Below are 18,548 nucleotides of genomic sequence, written 5' to 3'. Positions count from 1 at the left end.
CCATGTCGGGCTCTGTGCTAACTGCCAGCTCAGAGCCTGGAGCCTATTTCGGAGTCTGTGTCTCCCTCTCTCTCTGACCCTCCCCTGCTCACACTCTCTCTCTCTCTCTCTCTCCTAGAAATAAATAAAAATATTAAAAAAAAAAAAAAGAAAGAAAGAAAATGGTTTTGTCTCTCCAGAAGCATGTGGGCATCTTCTCCAGCCCCGGTGTTCAAAATTTCCCGGTCTCAGGGCACCTGGCTGGCTCAGTCAGTAAGCAGGCAACTCTTGATCTCTCGGGGTCTTGAGTTTGAGCCCCACATTGGGCATAAAGACTCCTCAGAACACAAACGAACAAACAAGCTTCTTGGTCCGGATCCATTTCCCTTCACTGTGTTGGGTCCCACCAGTCTGGAAATTCATTTCATACATGTTTGTTTGTTTGTTTGTTTCTTTCTTTCTTCCCTCCCTTCTTTCTTTCTTTCTTTCTTTCTTTCTTTCTTTCTTTCTTTCTTTCTTTCTTTCTTTCTTTCTTTCTTTCTTTCTTTCTTTCTTTCTCATAGTAGAAATGTGTACCAAGAAAGCCTATCACCTAGATCAAGAAATGAAGTATTCCCAGCATCCCCAGAAGCCCAGTCCCAATCCCGGGGGAGGGGGGTGTCCCTCCCCTGGAGGTCTAGTGACCATCATGACTGCTGTGATGACCATCTTCTTGCTTCTCTTGGTAGGTTTTCCTCCCTTGGATAGATCTCTAAGCAATCAGTTTAGTTCCACCTGCTTGGGACTTTATAAGAATGAACTTGACATAACATAAAATTGACCGCCTCAGCCATTTCCAAGTGGTTCAGTGGTGTTAAGTACCTTCACATTGTTGGGCAGCCCAACTCTACAACTCCTTCTATCTTTCCCAATGGTACCCATTAAACAGCAACTCTCCATTCCCTTGTCTCCCTAGCCTCTGGCAGCCACCATTCAACTTCCTGTCTCTCATTTTGACTCCTCCTATAAGTGAATCACATCGTGTTTGCCTTTTTGTGACTGGCTTATTTCCCTTAGCATAAGGTCTTCAAAGCTCATCCACGTTGTAGATGTGTCAGAATGTCCTTCCTTCGTAAGGCAGAATAATTAATTATTTGTGTTTATATTTTGTTTATCCACTCAAGCATTTGGCCTCCGTTTTTTTTTTTTTTGTTTTGTTTTGTTTTGTTTTGTTTGTAATGTATTGGTTGCTTTCCTCAAATGTCTGGTGAATCCTGGGGGTCTGCTCATTCTTAATCATGGGACAGTTACAAAGCCGATTGAAAGCTCTACACAAGTAGGCAGCCTTCTCCCGTGGCCTTCACCGCAGGGACCCAGCTGGCCAGATTCCCTACAGAAAGCTCTTCCAACTTCCTCCTGCCTGAAGGTGTGTCCTTTGTGGCTTCTGCAAAGAAAATCTGTTGACTTATTTTTTCCACTGCCAGCTTCAGATTCTGCTTTCTCGGTTCTAGTAAAGCCAGCTATCACACATCCATCTATTAACTGGCTTTGAAAATTGTGTTCTTATAGTCTTCTCTCCAAATCCCATGGTAGCTGTCGATTTGTGGCATCAGAAAACTCTTCTCACGGCCATGTTTATTACCTGGCAGGAACAGGGGTGGATATGTACTGAACGTATCATTTTGAATCTGAAGTATTCCAGGTTTTAACAGGGAATCTTTTTTTTTTAATTTTTAATGTTTTTTATTTATTTTTGAGAGAGAGAGATTGAGACAGCATGAGCAAGGGAGGGTCAGAGAGAGAGAGGGAGACTCAGCGTCCAAAGACAGGCTCCAGGCTCTGAGCTAGCTGTCAGCACAGAGCCCAATGCGGGGCTCAAACCCACAAACCGTGAGATCATGATCTGAGCCGAAATTGTACGCTTAACCAACTGAGCCACCCAGGCGCCCCTAACAGGAAATCTTTTCTTGAAGTGTAAGATAGACATCCGGTTTGTTTGTGATACGTTGTCTGATTCTTAAGAAATTATTTAGGGGTTCAGAAGAGAAAGAGCTTCATGGAAAAATTGGGACTTCAGGGATACGGCCTGGGTTTGAATAGGGAGGAGGAAACGATGAGAAAACTAAGCGCAGAAGACAGTGAAGGGGTCAAGAAGAAGAACGTGTTGTGTGTTGAAGAACCCAAGGGGCAATTTATAAAGACATCCCGAGGGCTAGGATAACAAGATCGGATTTTCTGCCAGAAGAGAGTCTTTGTTCTGTCATGTTCCTCAGCTTCAGGGTGTTGCAGGAAAACATTTACACATTTGATTGTTGATGAGGACATTTACAAAAATAGATACAATGTGATAATTTGTACTGTTTCCCCCGAGGGGTGTTAGTGACCTCAGATGACTGTGACACCAGGTATCGTGTGGGTGACAAAGTAGAAGTTCAGGATGTCAGGCTTGTACCTGATGTTTGAGCATTGGAAGTGGATTTGAAGGAAGAGGAAAATGTTACCAAGGGCTCAGCGTTGCTGGAGAAACAAATATGAAACTCATTTACTGAGACATGCAGCCCACTTGTAGGTTACATGATAGATTTGAGATGGAGCTTTATCTGGTGCTCGTTTATGGAAAAAAGGAGATCGGACAGAGCGTAGAAAGCAAAAGGTTGTATCATTGTCAACAATCTGTGGAAGCTAATGGTGAACATTTTGAATGTTTGCCTGTACATGCGTGTGCTGTAATATTATAACACGATTTTAATTTCAAGTCAAAGCATGAGGCTTTCCTCCCTTGTTCAACTTACAAACCTTTACAGGAAAAACCAAGCTGTACCCGAGAAAAAGCGTGTGCCAACTCTGCTTGAACCAACAGATGGAATTAGTGGTTATGTGCGATACTTTTAGCATGACTCAGCATCAGCGTTATCCCTTAATCTTTGGTGTGTTTCCTGGGTTTGTGCTTGGGTTTGAGGTGTTTTAGAAACACTGTGAACCCTGCCATCCCTCATCATCGTCAAAAGTACGAAGTAGAAAGTGTGCTGGTAGCAACAAATGATTGTAAATCATAAGAAACTGGTGAGTGGTCATGAGTATATGGGATGAATTTCTCCCCAATAGAAATCCATCCTGAAAAACAAAGATTCATTTATGCAACCTGCAGAAATGTGTCATTGACGTTAATCATCAAGAGAAGAGGAAAAGTGGTGGCCAAGTGCCTCTAAGACCTATTAGCTGGACATTAGTTAGGGAAGCTGACAGGCTTGGCTTGGTGAGGGTTCTGTGTGGAAACTTCAGTCACCTAACCCATAGTTTCAAATCCCAAGACCCTTCTGACATAGAGAGGATCCAAATCCAAATCCAGGTGGTAGGTGTGGACATGAATAGCTGCAAGGAGGTCCCTCGGACACCGAGACATAGAGGAAGGAGGTTTTCTTCTGCCACAGATGTCAACAGCAGTGTTCTAGAAAACATCTGCAAGGAGGGGGCACCTGGTGGCTCAGTTGGTTAAGAGTCTGACTCTTGATTTATACTCAGGTCATGACCTCACTGTTCACGGGATTGAGTTCTGTGTTGGGTTCTTTGCTGACAGCGTGCAGAGCCTGCTTGGGATTCTCTCTCTGCCCTTTCCCCACTGGCGCATGCTCTCTCTTTTCTCAAAAATAAATAAACATTAAAAAATAACATGTGGAAGGAGGATGAGAGGAGCTTGTTTTAGAGTTTGAGGTCTAACACATAGTTCTGTTTCACGAAAATGTATCTAGGCAACACAGGCCGAACCCCCACTTACCTCCTTACAAATAAACAGACATGTGAATAGCACTTCAGGATCTAACCTATTTCTAGATTAATGAGCTTCTTTTTTTTTTTTAATTTTTAATGTTTATTTTTCAATGAGAGACAGAGAATGAGCAGGGGAGGGGCAGAGAGAGAGGGAGACACAAAATCTGAAGCCGGCCCCAGGCTCTAAGCTGTCAGCACAGAGCCCGACGTGGGGCTCGAACTCATGAACTGTGAGATCATGACCTGACCCAAAGCAGGACGCTTAACTGACTGAGCAGCCTAGGCGTGCACCCCTCTAGATTAATGAGCTTCTTAGTGACCAAAATGTTTTCTTCCAAATGGGACATGTAAACAATATTTATTGAGACTCCATTGTGTATAGGGCACCTGTATTAATTATCATGATGAAAGTATCTAGATGGTGCTATGGAACAGATAGGAGAGTCTTCCTGTAACAGGGATGCTTGAGCCTAGTCCCACAGGAGGAGAAGGGCGTACCAGGGAGAAGAAGGGTGGTGAAAGGTAGCAGAGGGCTTCCAGGTGGATATATAACCTCTGGCTAATGAGTGACTCAGGAGTTAGGTCATGGAGGATCATCGGTGCCCCATTAAGGAGTTTAGACTCTTATTTGGTTTTAGGCAGTAAAGATCATTAAAAGGTTTGAAATGGGGTCTGCCATCAGATTTACAGTTTAGGTATCGTATTCATTTTCTATTGCTGCCTCTGACAAGTTATTAGAAACTTAGAGACTTAAAACAATACAAATTTATTGTCCCACAAATTCTGTAGTTCCAAAGTCAAGGTTGGGTCCGCTGGTTTCTCCGCTCCGGGATTCACCAGACTGAAGTAAAGGCACCGGCCGGCTGGACTCCGGAGGCTGTGTGAAGAATCCGCTTATTCAGGTAGTTGACGGCATCTAGTTCATTGTGGTTGTAGGTAGGACCGTGGCTCTTGTTTCCTGGCTGCCGTCTGCCGCGGGCCACCCTCAGCTGCTGGAGGCCTCACCCCTGTGCTTGCACACAGCCCTCCAGCCCAGAGCCTGCAGCAACGTGTGGAATCTCTGATTTCGCCTTCTGCCACATCTCTCTGGCTGCCAGCTGGGAAAGTTCTCCACCTTTACAGGCTTATATATGATTAGATTGGGCTCGCTTGAATGATATAGGATAATCTCCCTATTTTAAGGTCTGTAGACTAAGTTACATCTGCCAAGTCCTTTTACCTGCGTAAGATAATATACTCACAGGTTCCAGGGGTTAGGTGAACATCCCAGAAGGGGCATGACTCTGTAGCTTCTAAAGGGCAGAGTTTCGTTCACACCCATGTTGTACCCCAGCACCCGGTTTTTCTCCTATCTTCCTGGCTGCTTTAAAAAACAAAAACAGCAGTGCCTGCGTGGTTCAGTTGGTTAAGCGTCTGACTTCGGCTCAGGTCATGATTTTGCAGGTCAAGAGTTCGAGCCCCACGTCGGGCTCTGTGCTGACAGCTCAGAGCCTGGAGGCTGCTTCAGATTCTGTGTCTCCCTCTCTCTCTGCTCCTTCCCCTGTGCTCTGTCTCTCACTCTCAAAAATAAAGAAACCTTAAAAACAAACAAACAAACAAAAAGCCCCCAAATATTGCAAAGGCATTGTTGTGAAATATTAACAAAAGTTCCAAGATATATTTAGGTCTAGAAACTGCTGTAAGTACTGCTTTTCTTATTTTATTTATTTTTTATTTTTTTATTTTTTTAATTTCTGAGAGAGAGAGAGAGAGAGAGAGAGACAGTGTGAGCAGGGGAGGGTCAGAGAGAGAGGGAGACACAGAATCTGAAGCAGGCTCCATGCTCTGAGCTAGCTGTCAGCACAGAGCCCGACACGGGGTTCGAACCCAGGAACCATGAGATCATGACCTGAGCCGAAGTTGTATGCTTAACCGACTGAGCCACCCAGGCACCCCTGCTTTTCTTGTTTTAATTTAAGCTTGTTTTTCTTTTTAAATGTTTACTTATTTATTTTGAGAGAGAGAAAGAAAGGGGAGGGCAGGGGGAGAGGGAGAGAGAATCCTAAGCAGGCTGCACGCTGTCAGCACAGAGCCTGATGTAGGGCTCCGTCAAATGAACTGTGAGATTATGACCTGAGCTGAAATCAAGAGTTGGACGCTTAACCAACTGAGTCATCCAGGGCCCCCCAAACTTGTTTATTTTCACTTCTATGGGAGGAAGATAGAAAGTTGTGCTGGCTATTTCAAAAACTAAATGCTGTACTAGTTTTTCACCGTTTGAAGGCATAAAAAATTTTAAATGAGAAATCTCATAAATTTCATTTTTTAAAAATTTTAAGTTAAACAATTTTTTAAATGTTTTTATTTATTTCTGAGAGAGAGAGAGAGAGAGATAGCCTGAGCAGGGGAGGGTCAGAGAGAAAGGGAGACACAGAATCTGAAACAGGCTCCAGGCTCTGAGCTGGCTGTCAGCACAGAGCCTGATGCGGGGCTTGAACCCATGAACCGTGAGATCATGACCTGAGCCGAAGTCAGATGCTTAACCAACTGAGCCACCCAGGTGCCCCATCTCATAAATTTCATTGTAAACCAAGTTCATTTGAACTGATGAACAAATATTTTAAACTCTTACACTAGCCATGGTTAATAATTTCTCATAACTATTAAAAAATCCATAATTCTTATAAAAAGATATATTTTAAAGTGGTAACAAAATAAATTGACAGCAAGAGAGCTCTTATCTCTTTTTATTGAATGATAGGAAAACAGCATTTAGTTCCTTAAAATGGGGAACAGAGTAAGGCCACATGTAGTCTTAAAAAAGAAAAAAACAGTTTTATTGAAATACAATATATGTTATATAAAGTTTACCTTTCTAAAGTTCAGTGGCTCCTGGGTGGCTCAGTCAGTTAAGCATTTGACTCTTGATCTCGGCTCAGGTCATGATCTCACAGTTTGTGGGATCGAGCCCTGCATGGGGACCTGTGCTGACAGCTCAGAGCCTGCTTCACATTCTCTCTCTGCCCCTCCCCTGTTGATGTGCTCTCTCTTTCTCCCTTAAAATAAATAAACTTTAAAAAAGTTCAGCGGCCTTGTTCCTCACTATATTCACAAAGTTGTGTATCAATCACCACTACCTAATTCCAGATTTTTATCACTCCAAGAACAAAACCCCACACTCATTAGCGGTTACTTCCCATCTCCTTCCTACACCCCTAATGCCTGGGAACCATGCATCTAATTATTGCCTCTAAAGATTTGCCTATTCTAGACAAGCCACAAGTGAAGTTTTTGCTAAACCTGATTAGTAATTTCCGGAGTCTATTTTTACAGATAGGTTTTCTTTTTTTTTTTTTTTTTTACAAATAGTTTATTGTCAAATTAGTTTTTACATAACACTCAGTGCTCATCCCCAAAGTGCCCTCCTTCATGCCCATCCCCCCCTCCCCCCCACATCCATCAGTCCTCAGTTTTTGTCAGCATTCAAGAGTCTCTCATGGTTTGCCTCTCTCCCTTTCCCCCACCATTTCCGCCCTTCTTCTCCCCCTTGGTCCTCCGTCAAGTTCCTCCTAATCCTCCTATACGTGCAAACATATGGTATTTGTCCTTCTCTGCCTGACTTATTTCGCTCAGCATAACACCCTCAAGGTCCATCCATGTTGCTACACATGGCCAGATTTCATTGTTTCTCATTGCCATGTAGTATTCCATGGTATAGATAAACCACATCTTCTTGATCCATTCATCTGTTGATGGACACTTAGGCTCTTTCCATGTTTTAGCTATTGTGGAGAGTGCTGCTATGAACATTGGGGTACATGTGCTCCTATGCCTCAGCATTTCTGTATCCCTTGGGTAAATTCCTAGCAGTGCTATTGCTGGGTCATAAGGGAGTTCTATTGTTAGTTTCCTGAGGAACCTCCACACTGTTTTCCAGAGGGGCTGTACCAGTTTACATTCCCACCAACAGTGCAGGAGGGTGCCCGTTTCTCCACATCCTCGCCAGCATCTAGAGTTCTCTGATTTGCTCATTTTAGCCACTCTGACTGGCGTGAGGTGGTATCTCAGTGTGGTTTTGATTTGTATTTCCCTGATGAGGAGGGATGCTGAGCATCGTTTCATGTGTCTGTTGGCCATCTGGATGTCCTCTTTGGAGAAGTGTCTGTTCATGTCTTCTGCCCATTTCTTCACTGGGTTGTTTGTTTTTCGGGCGTGGAGTTTGGTGAGTTCCTTATAGATTCTGGATATTAACCCTTTATCTGATATGTCATTTGCAACTATCTTTTCCCATTCCGTTGGTTGCCTATTAATTTTCTGGGTTGTTTCCTTGGCTGTGCAGAAGCTTTTAATCTTGATGAGGTCCCAACAGTTTATTTTTGCTCTCGATTCCCTTGCTTTTGGGGATGTGTCAAGTAAGAAGTTGCTGCGGTGGAGGTCAAGGAGGTTGTTTCCTGCTTTCTCCTCTAGGGTGTTGATAGTTTCCTGTCTCACGTTCAGGTCCTTTATCCATTTTGAGTTGATTTTTGTGCATGGTGTGAGAAAATGATCTAGTTTCATTCTTCTGCATGTTGCTGTCCAGTTCTCCCAACACCATCTGTTAAAAAGGCTGTCTTTTTTCCATTGGATATTCTTTCCTGCTTTGTCAAAGATCAGTTGGCTGTATACTTTTGGGTCCACTTCTGAGTTCTCAATTCTGTTCCATTGGTCTATGTGTCTGTTTTTGTGCCAATACCATACTGTCTTGAGGATGACAGCTTTGTAGTAGAGGCTGAAGTCTGGGATGGTGATACCTCCCGTTTTGGTTTTATTTTTCAGTATTACTTTGGCTATTCGGGGTCTTTTGTGGTTCCATACAAATTTTTGGATAGTTTGTTCTAGTTTTGAGAAGTATGCTGGTGCAATTTTGATTGGAATTGCATTGAATGTGTAGAGTGCTTTAGGTAGTAATGACATCTTAACTATATTTATTCTTCCTATCCATACAGATAGGTTTTCTTACCAACAAAATGAAAGGGATTTAAAACATAGTACCGGATGGCCAAAAAGTTATTTTAGGTTCAACTGATCTATTTCAGTTTCTATTTAATTAAAGCCAATTTGTTATTAGACACCTTGGGGACATTACTACTACCGATCTTATAGAAATAAAAAGAATTATGCAGGGATACTATGAACAGCTGTATGCCAATAAATTAGATAACTTAGATGGAATGGGCAGAGTCCTAGAAAGACAAAAAAGAAGAAATAACAAGCAAAGACATTGAATTAGTAACAAAAAAGCTTTCCACAAACAAAAAGAAGCTCAGGTCCAAATGGCTTCACTGGTGAATTTGAACAGATATTTAAAGAGGAATTAATACCATTTCTTCATAAACTCTTCCAAGAAATAGAAGACAAGGGAACACCTGCCAACTCTTTCTATGAGGCCAGTATTACCCTGATACTAAAATTAGACAAAGACATCACAATTTAAAAAAACCATCAAAAACTATACATCAATATTGCTTATGAAGCTAATGGTGAAAATCCCAACAAATACTAACAATCCAGCAACTATAAAAAGGAAAATAGACCATGACCATGTTAAGAGTATCTCAGGAATGCAAGGTTGGCTTAAACTCTGAATACAAATTAATGTCATAGACCACATTATTAGAATAAAGGAAAAACCCCACATAATCATCTTAATATATGCAGAAAAAGCCTTTGACAAAATCCAACACCTTCTCATGATAAAAACAGGCAGCAAACTAGAGAGAGAATGGAACTTCCTCTACCTGATATACGGCGTCTACAAAAATCCTACAGCCAACATCATACTCAACGGTGAACGTTCAGGAATAAGACAAGGATGTCCACTCTTGCCACTTCTGTTTGATATTGTACTAGATAAGGGAAATAAGGCATGAAAATGAATTGAAGGCATACAGATTGGAAAGGAAGAAGTAAAACCATCTTTATCTGCAGGTGACATTATCTTGTATGTAGAAAATGCTAAGGTATCCACTAAGAATTAGAACTACATCACTAATCATCAGGGAGATGCAAATCAAAGCCACAGTGAGGCATCACTGCACACCTGTGAGGATGATCATTATAAACAAATAAAACTGGAAATAATAAGTGTTGGTAAGGGTATGGAAAAGTTAGAACCCTTGAGCACTATTGGTGGGAATGTAAAATGGTGCAGACACCATGAAAACAGTATGAGAGTTCCTTGAAAAAAAAAAAATAGAATGACCATATGATCTAGCAATCTGACTTCTGTGTATTTATCCAAAAAGAATTTAAATCAGGAACTTGAGACATTGCACACCCAAGTCCACTACAGTGTTATTCACAATAGCCAAGATGCGGAAACAACCTGAGTGTCCATCGGCGCATGAAGGGAAAAAGAAAATGTGGTATATACACATGATGGAATATTATTCAGCCATTAAAAAAGAAAACTCTGTCATATGCTACCACATGGGTGAACCTTGAGGGCATTACACAAAGTGAAACAAACCAGTCACAAAAAGACAAATACTGCATGATTCTACTTGACAAGATATCTACAATGGTCAAATTCATAGAAACAAAAATTAGAATAGTGGTTGTCAAGGGCTGAGGAGAGGGGAAAATGGGGAATTCTTATTTAGTGGGTGTTGAATTTCAGTCATGCAAGAGAAAAAGAGATTTGTGGTGCAACACTGTGTTTATAGTTGACAACACTGTGCTATACACTTAAAAATTGTTGACAATAAGTCTCATGTTGTATGTTTTTCACTAGAAAAAAAATTGGGGGTTGCCCAGGTGACTCAGTCAGTTAAGTGCCTGACTCCTGATACCAGCTCAGGTCATGATCTTGTGGTTGTGAGATCAAGCCCTGTGTTGGGCTCTGTGCTGAGTGTGGAGCCTGCTTGGGATTCTCTCTCTCCTTCTTTCTCTGCCCCTCCCCCACTTTCATGATCTCTCTCTCAAAATAAGTAAATAAAACATTAAAAGACTGTAACTAATTAATGGGTTCAAAGTTGTAAGATACAAGGTCAATATGTAAAAATCAATTATAATATGGTCATTTGCAATGAATAATCCAAAAGGAAATTAAGGAAACAATCAATTATAATAGTATCATTACTCGGCCATCAAAAAGAACGAAATCTTGTCATTTGTAAGGACATGGATGGAGCTAGAGTATAAATGCTAGGTGAAATAAGTCAGTCAGAGAAAGACAAATACCATATACTTTCACTCATATGTGGAATATGAGAAACAAAACAGATGAACATATAAGAAGAAGGGAAAAGATAGAAGGAAACAAACCACAGGAGGCTCTTGATGATAGAGAAAAAACTGAGGGTTGATGGATGGAGGTAGGTGGGAGATGAGCTAGCTAGGGGTTGGGTATTAAGGAGGGCACTTGTTATGATGAGCCCTGGGTGTTGAATGTGAGTAATGAATTACTGAATTCTACTCCTGAAACTAATATCACACTATATGTTAACTAACTGAAATTCAAATTAGAAAAAGAAAAAGAGAATAATATAATTGAAAAAAAAATTTAATAAAAGAAATACAAAACAAATACTCTCAAAACTTCAAATAACTGTTGAAAGATATTAAGGAGGATCTAAATAAATGGAAAGATACTTTTATGCTCATGGATAAGAAGACATAATGTTGTTAAATCGATCTACAGATTAAATAGAATCCCTATCAGAACCCCAGTGCCTCTTTAAAATAGGAATTGGCAAGTGTATTCTAAAATTCATAGCAGTCCTAGAATAGCCAACATAATCTTTAAAAAGAACAAATTTTGAGGACTCACACTTACCAATTTCAAGACTTACTACCAACTTACAATAACCAAGACAGTGTAGTATTGGCATACGAGTAGGCTATGGACAAATGGAATAGAATATAGAGTCCAGAAGTGAACCCATATATCTATGGTCAATTGACTTTTCACAAGGATGCCAAGACAATACAATGGGAAATATATAGTCATTGGACAAATAGTTCTAGCATAACTGTGTATACACATGCAAAAGAATGAATTTGACCTCCCTACCTCACACCATATACATCAATTAACTAAAAATCAATCGAAAGCTTAAATGTAAAAGCTAAAACTATAAAACCCTATTAGGAAAATATAGGGATAAGTCTTCACGGCCTTGAATTTGGCAGTCATTTCAGAGATATGTCACAAAAAAAATAAATAAATTGGACTTCATGAAAATTTAAAACTTTTGTTCTTCAAAGGACACCATCAAGAAAGTGGAAAAAACAACTCACGGAGTAGAAAATATTTGCAAGGCATACATCTTATGTAGGACTTATGTCTGAAACATAAAAAACTTACAATTCAGTATTTCAAAGACAACCCAGTTGAAAATGGACAAAAGATCCGAAGAGACACCTACTACAAAGAAAATATACAAATGGCCAACAACACATGAAAAGATGCATGACATTAGTCATTAGGGAAATACACATAAAAAGCACAATAAGATTCCATTCATGCTTACTAAGGCGGTTATAATAAAAGAATTGAATAATAAGTTTTAGGGACACCTGGGTGGCTGTCAGTTGAGCATCTGACTCTTGATTTCTGCTAAGGTCAGGCTGTCATGTGGATCATGGGATCAAGCCCTGCATTGGGCTCTGCACTGACAGTGCAAAGCCTGCTTGGGATCCTCTCTTTCTCGTTCTTTCTCTGCACCTCCCCTGCTCATGCAAGTGCTCTCTCTCTCTCTCTCTCAAAATAAATAAAATTTAAAAAATAAAAGAAAAATAGCAAGTTTTGGAAAGTAGGGATCACCCGTGTATCTTTTTGGTGAGCAAGGAAGTCTTTACACGAAGCCACCCCTAATGACTTCTTCTGGTCTCACTGGCCAGTTTGAGACTAACAGTCATTTCTGAACCAATCACTAGCATGAGGAATCGGATTTCCATGATTGAGTTAGACTGATCGTTTGGAGCGGAACAGAGGATTAGGTAGACAACCATTATAGTGCCACCACAGACTTTCAAAGGAACTTCTGATTCCTATTATGACCAGGCAAAAACGGCAGATGTCTATGGCACCATCAAAAATAGCTGGGATGTGGAGTGCCTGGGTGGCTCAGTCTGTTAAGCATCTGACTTTGGCTCAGGTCATGATCTCACGGTTCATGGGTTCGAGCCCCACGTCGGGCTCTGTGTGACAGCTAGTTCAGAGCCTGGAGCCTGCTTCGGATTCTGTGTCTCCCTCTCTCTCTGGCCCTCCCCTGTTCACGCTGTTTCTCTCTCTCAGAAATAAATGAAAAAACATTTTAAAAATTAAAAAAAAAAAAGAAACAGCTGGGATGTTTCTGTATATAAGAAAAACCATTAACTTATATACTGGACTCTGCCACTAACTTATTGTGTGATTTTAGAGATTACTTCACTCTTCAGCCCTCTGTTTCTTCAAATGGAATTATTCTTTCTAGCCTTTAAATAGTACTGCAATTGGATATATATAGCACATAAATAACCACATAGCATTATATATATATGTAACATTATATATATATATAACATGGCATTATATATATATATATATAGCTATATAGCCTTCTAGCAATGAAAAAAGGCACACATGCTTTTTTGCAACTCCGATAACAACCTAAGAACAACTTTTGTAAATACCGTTCAGAATCTCCTTACCCTGTATTTATGTACTATGAGACGCCTATAGCATCAGAAATGTGGATGATTCCGGCGCAACAGCTACCTAAATCATGCAGTTTAGTCTGTGTTTTTGCCTGTCAAGCATTATTCTTCCTTTGGCTCTGATTTTACTTTGGGGAAAATTTTGTTCAGACTCCGTCTAACGGTTCTCTGGATCTTGGTTTCATCACCCATAAAAAAAGAGGGAGGTGAGCAAAGGGCCCTTCCAGTGTTAGTGTCCCAAAATTCTATCGCAAAGCCCCTGAGGGAGGCTACAGGAGGGGTCTGTGTCACTTGGAGAGGCCCTGCCTGGGGCTGACAAAGCTTTGGGATAAAAATCCTCTCTAGAGCTCATCTGTGGTGAATTCGGTTTGTCAATTCCAAAATGGAGGTTGATCCGTGGTGGCTCTGGTTCTTTGAAAATGCAGCAAGGTGGAAATAAATCAAGCTGGGGCCTTCTTTGCTGAGTAGCCTCTGTTTTATGTGCATATCACTTCTGCTTTTCAGATCAGTCAAACCAGACCCCTGAGCCTAGCTAGCAGGCTGTCTATCTCACCTTGACTCTGAGGACAGGAAAGCCTGGAATGTACCCAGCGTCAGGCACAATTAGATTGAGGCGCTCAACAAGTTCATCAAATCAATCTGTATCTTTTTCTTTCCCAACTCCTCACTCCCACTTGGTTTTCCTTTGCTGGCCTCATTCTCAGGAAGGCTTTCTTCTCATAGTGACAGAAATGGTTCCAGAAAAAGACTGGAAGGCCAAGGCTGACACTGATTGGCTCTACCTCCACCCCTGGCCCAGCCATAACGGACAGGCCCAAACCCTAGATCCACTAACCCAGCCCACGGAGTGGATTCTATTCTGAAGAATAAAGGAGGAATCTTGAAATGGGATTGACATGTCCTATCTGTGCATTAGGGACAAAGAGCCTGGGTAAGGGACAGGGATCGGGGGCAAGGGAGGAGGCTGGAATTGAGATTTGCAAGCAGCCTCTTGGAATCATTCTGTGCCCAAGTGAGGAGGAGTTGAGCTGGGGTAATGGCAGTGGGATGGAGGACGGACCGATCAGGAAATTAAATGGTGAAGGTAGAGTGTATGTGGGGTTGGTGGTTGATTAGCAGGATTGGGAAAGGAAGAAGGATTTTATTGAATGCCAGTCTCGTGTTGTTGGGCCCCGTGCTGGGGAAATAAAACAATCTGGTGGAAGAGTCAGACCTGTAAACAATGATTACGCATTATACAAATTGCCATGATAGAGAGGAAGGCACCAGGGGTTACTAGCACAGGGGAGAAAAGAAACCACTCTAGGAGGGGCTGCGGGGGGAGGGGGGGGAGGGGAAGGGGGTTTTAGGGAAGGCTTCACAGAGAAGGGAATTTTCACCTGAGTCTTTCTTATTTTTTATTAAAAATTTTTTTAATGTTTATTTTTGAGAGAGACAGATCGTGAGTGGAGGAGGGGCAGAGAGAGAGGGAGACACAGACTCCGAAGCAGGCTCCAGGCTCTGAGCTAGCTGTCAGCACAGAGCCCAGTGTGGGGCTCAAACCCACAAACCAAGAGACCATGACCTGTGATGAAGTTGCACTCTCAACCGACTCAACCACCCAGGCGCCCCTGACCCGAATCTTAAAGGATAAGCAAGGTACATAAGAGTGTGGTAGCAAACACGGAGAAAGAGATTTCAGGCCTGTGCCAAGGGCAAAGAAGAGAGTCCAAAAAATTGTTGGCCAGAAAAACCACATTCAAACGAAAGACACATTTAGTTTTGCTCATATAATATTTTTAGAAATTTTTGAATTAGTTGCCAACATGGAAAGATCTGGAGCTTTCATATAAAAATACACAAATCTAACTTGTCTTGAAAAACCAGAAGGTTTATGGGCCCTTGGGTGGCTCAGTTGGTTAAGCGTCCGACTTCGGCTCAGGTCTTGCGGTTCGTGGGTTAGAGCCCAACACTGGGCTCTGTGCTGACAGCTCAGATTCTTTTTTTTTTTTTAATGTTTTATTTATTTCTCAGAGAGAGTGAGAAAGAGACAGACAGAATGAGCAGGGAAGGGTCAGAGAGAGAGGGAGATACAGAATCTGAAGCAGGCTCCAGGCTCTGAGCTGGCTGTTAGCACAGAGCCCGATGTGGGGCTCACACCCACATACCATGAGATCATGACCTGAGCTGAAGTCGGACGCCCAACCGACTGAGCCACGCAGGCGCCCCTGACAGCTCAGATTCTGTGTCTCCCTCTCTGTCTGCCCCTCTTCCACTCTCTCTCTCCCTCTCTCTCAAAAATAAATAAACATTTGAGGCACCTGGTGGCTCAGTCAGTTAAGCATCCAACTTCAACTCAGGTCATGATCTCACAGCTCAGGGGTTTGAGCCCTGCATCAGGCTCTATGCTGATAGTTCAGAGCCTAGATCCTGTTTCAGATACTCTGTGTGTCTCCCTCTCTTTGCCCCTCCCCAACTTGCTCTCTCTCTCTCCCTTTCTCAAAATAAATTAATTAATTAAAAGAAAAGAAAAGCCAGAAGGTTTAGCTCCACAGGGCCCACATTCCCTTGTGGTGACAAAGGCCTAGTGCAGCCACACTCCCTCCACGCCCTGTTGTAATTCACCTGGTCCTTATCAACTATTCGTATTACCTGCCCGTCAGCTGCATCCGATTAAAGATGGCTGCAAGCTCGTTGTAACTAACTCTCCGCATCAAAAGGAGGAGTTAGGGGCGGTTCCTGGATTCGCTCAGTCCGTTGAGGGTCCTACTTTGACTCAGGTCATGATCTCACGGTTCGCGGGTTCGAGCCCCGTGTCAGGCTCTGTGCTGACAGCCAGCTCAGAGCCTTGAGCCTGCTTCGGATTCTGTATCTCCCTCTCTCTCTGCCCCTTCCCTGCTCACACTCTCTCTCTCTCTCAAAAATAAATAAAACATTTAAAAAATTAAAAAATAAATAAACATTAAAAAAAAAAGGAGGAGTTAATTTCACCTCCCCTGGAATCTGGGCTGGTCATGTGACTGCTGACCCACTAGAATGTAGTAGAAGGACCCAGTGTCAATCATCGGCTTACCATTTTGGAGAGCTCTCTCTTGGCACATTCCTCAAAACCCTAGAATAAGGAGACATAAAGAAGTGTTTGTCGTGTTACGTCATGAAGTTTTGGAGTAGTTTACCCTGCAGCAGGTCACTGGACTAGCCACCTGCTCTCCTCCCGTGGGGGACATCTGAGGGTCCAGCCTGTGGACTGGAGGAGAGAGGGAGCATATAATAATGAACAGCAAGGCCAGAAGGGGAAGATCATGAAGGGCTTTGTGCACCGTGCTGGGAGCGTTTCAACCTTTTTGTTTGAGGAGCCGGTAGCATTTTATAAGGTAGGTGACTCTAGTAATGCCACAAGAGAGCAATCAGGACAGCCACTAGACAGGGAGCCCAAGCAACACAACTCAGGCAAGGGTGCTGAGTACAGAGGGAAAGGGAGAGATTCAAGGTCAAGACTTCCTCTTCTGAGAGGCCCTCCCTGAGGTGCTAACAGGTCGAGCCGTGGAGTTGGCAGTCAGAACCAGGGAGCACAAGAGGCAAGTCTGGGCCACAAAGACAGATTTGGGAGGGGGGTTGTCAATGTTTGTAGTTGAAGGTGCCGATATGGATGAGATAGAGTGGGGAGTTTGGGAGCGAAGAGAAGAAGCCAAGTCCGGGGAGCACCTTGCAAGTTGAGCAAAGGGAGCCGCTCTGCAGGGCACTGAGAGAGAAAGCTTGAGCAGAGCAAAGCAGAGAAGCAGGAGAGGGACCCGACGGCAAGATTCCAGAGGGAGGGAGTAGTCAGTGGCATCAGACGACCACCAAAACGTTTGAGTTCATGATCAGGAGGTTATCGGTGGCCTTGGCGAGGGCAAGTCGCCGTCTGATGGTGCGAACTGCAGCCAGTCTCACGTAGGTAGAAGAGTTAAGTAGGAGATGAGGAAGTGGAGGCAGTGAGTGTAAACAGCTCTTTCAAGAAACTTGATGGTGAAGGGTAAGAAGGAGATAGGGAAGTGGTTTGAGGCTGCCACGGTGAGAGACATTCCCCCAGAGGCACAGGGGACTTAAGCTGGTTTGTACACAGGGAAGAGAGAGGGTGGGCGGAGAGTAGGACTTGGTTGTGGAAGAGAAAGGGGTTGAGGGACAGAGTGAGGTCGCTAAGGAAACGGGAAGGAATGTGTCCCAAGAAGGAGGAATCAGCCTTGGGCCCACGTAGAAGGTCTCTGTGATTACAGTCTGTGGCTACTCAGAGCAACTGGAGGTACTGTTGCTGGTGGGAGCGGAGGGATTGGAACAGTTCTCACCTCTTTTCTCCATAAAATAGGAGTGGGGATCATCTCATAAATGTGAGGAAGGCAGCCTGAGCAGATGGCCAGGGAGGAGTGCCTGGCAAAGTCTACTTAGGTCAGAGCCTGTGGCCACAGCATCCTTCTAGCCTCCTGTTTAAGGCCAGGTTTGGTTCTTTGATGTGGGTCAGAGCCGAGCCTGCAGGCAGATGGAGGCCACAGCTGAGAGGAGGCCTGGGGACCACAGGGCAGGGGCCAGGCTACCAGAGTAACACCCTGTGAATGAGGCCCCATCACTTCTCTGCCCAGAGACTTGTGTGTGCTTCTCCTGGTCGTTATTATTATTTTTAAAATGTTTATTCATTTATTTTTGAGAGAGAGAGGGAGGGGCTGAGAGAGAGGAAGAGAATCCCAAGCTAACAGCACAGAGCCCCACGTAGGGCTTGATCTCACAAGCCATGAAATCATGACCTAACTCAAAATCAAGAGTCAGATGTTTAACCAACTGAGTCACCCAGGCGCTCCGCAGTTGATTGATATTTTTAAAAGACTCATACCATTTCCCCTCCTTTTCTTTGAATGGCTTTTATTTGTTGAAACCACGTTATTGTCCTATACAGTGTTCACACATTTCCAGATTCACACATTTTCACATTCTAGATTTATGTAATTGCTCCCTCATGGTGTTATTTAACCTGTTCTTCTATCCCCCTTATTTTATACAAACTAACAGTTGGATCTAGGGGCTTGATTAGATTCAAGATGCTGGTGATAATGACAACAATGATTTGGGCAAGAATACTACCAAGGTGCTACTACATGCAGGTGCCTGGGTGGCTCTGTTGGTTAAGCGTCTGACTTCAGCGCAGGTCATGA

This window comes from Hyaena hyaena, unplaced genomic scaffold (genome assembly GCF_003009895.1).
Source record: "Hyaena hyaena isolate Hyena2069 unplaced genomic scaffold, ASM300989v1 scaffold_306, whole genome shotgun sequence".
NCBI lineage: Eukaryota > Metazoa > Chordata > Mammalia > Carnivora > Hyaenidae > Hyaena > Hyaena hyaena.
Note: the sequence above shows the minus strand (reverse complement) of the source record.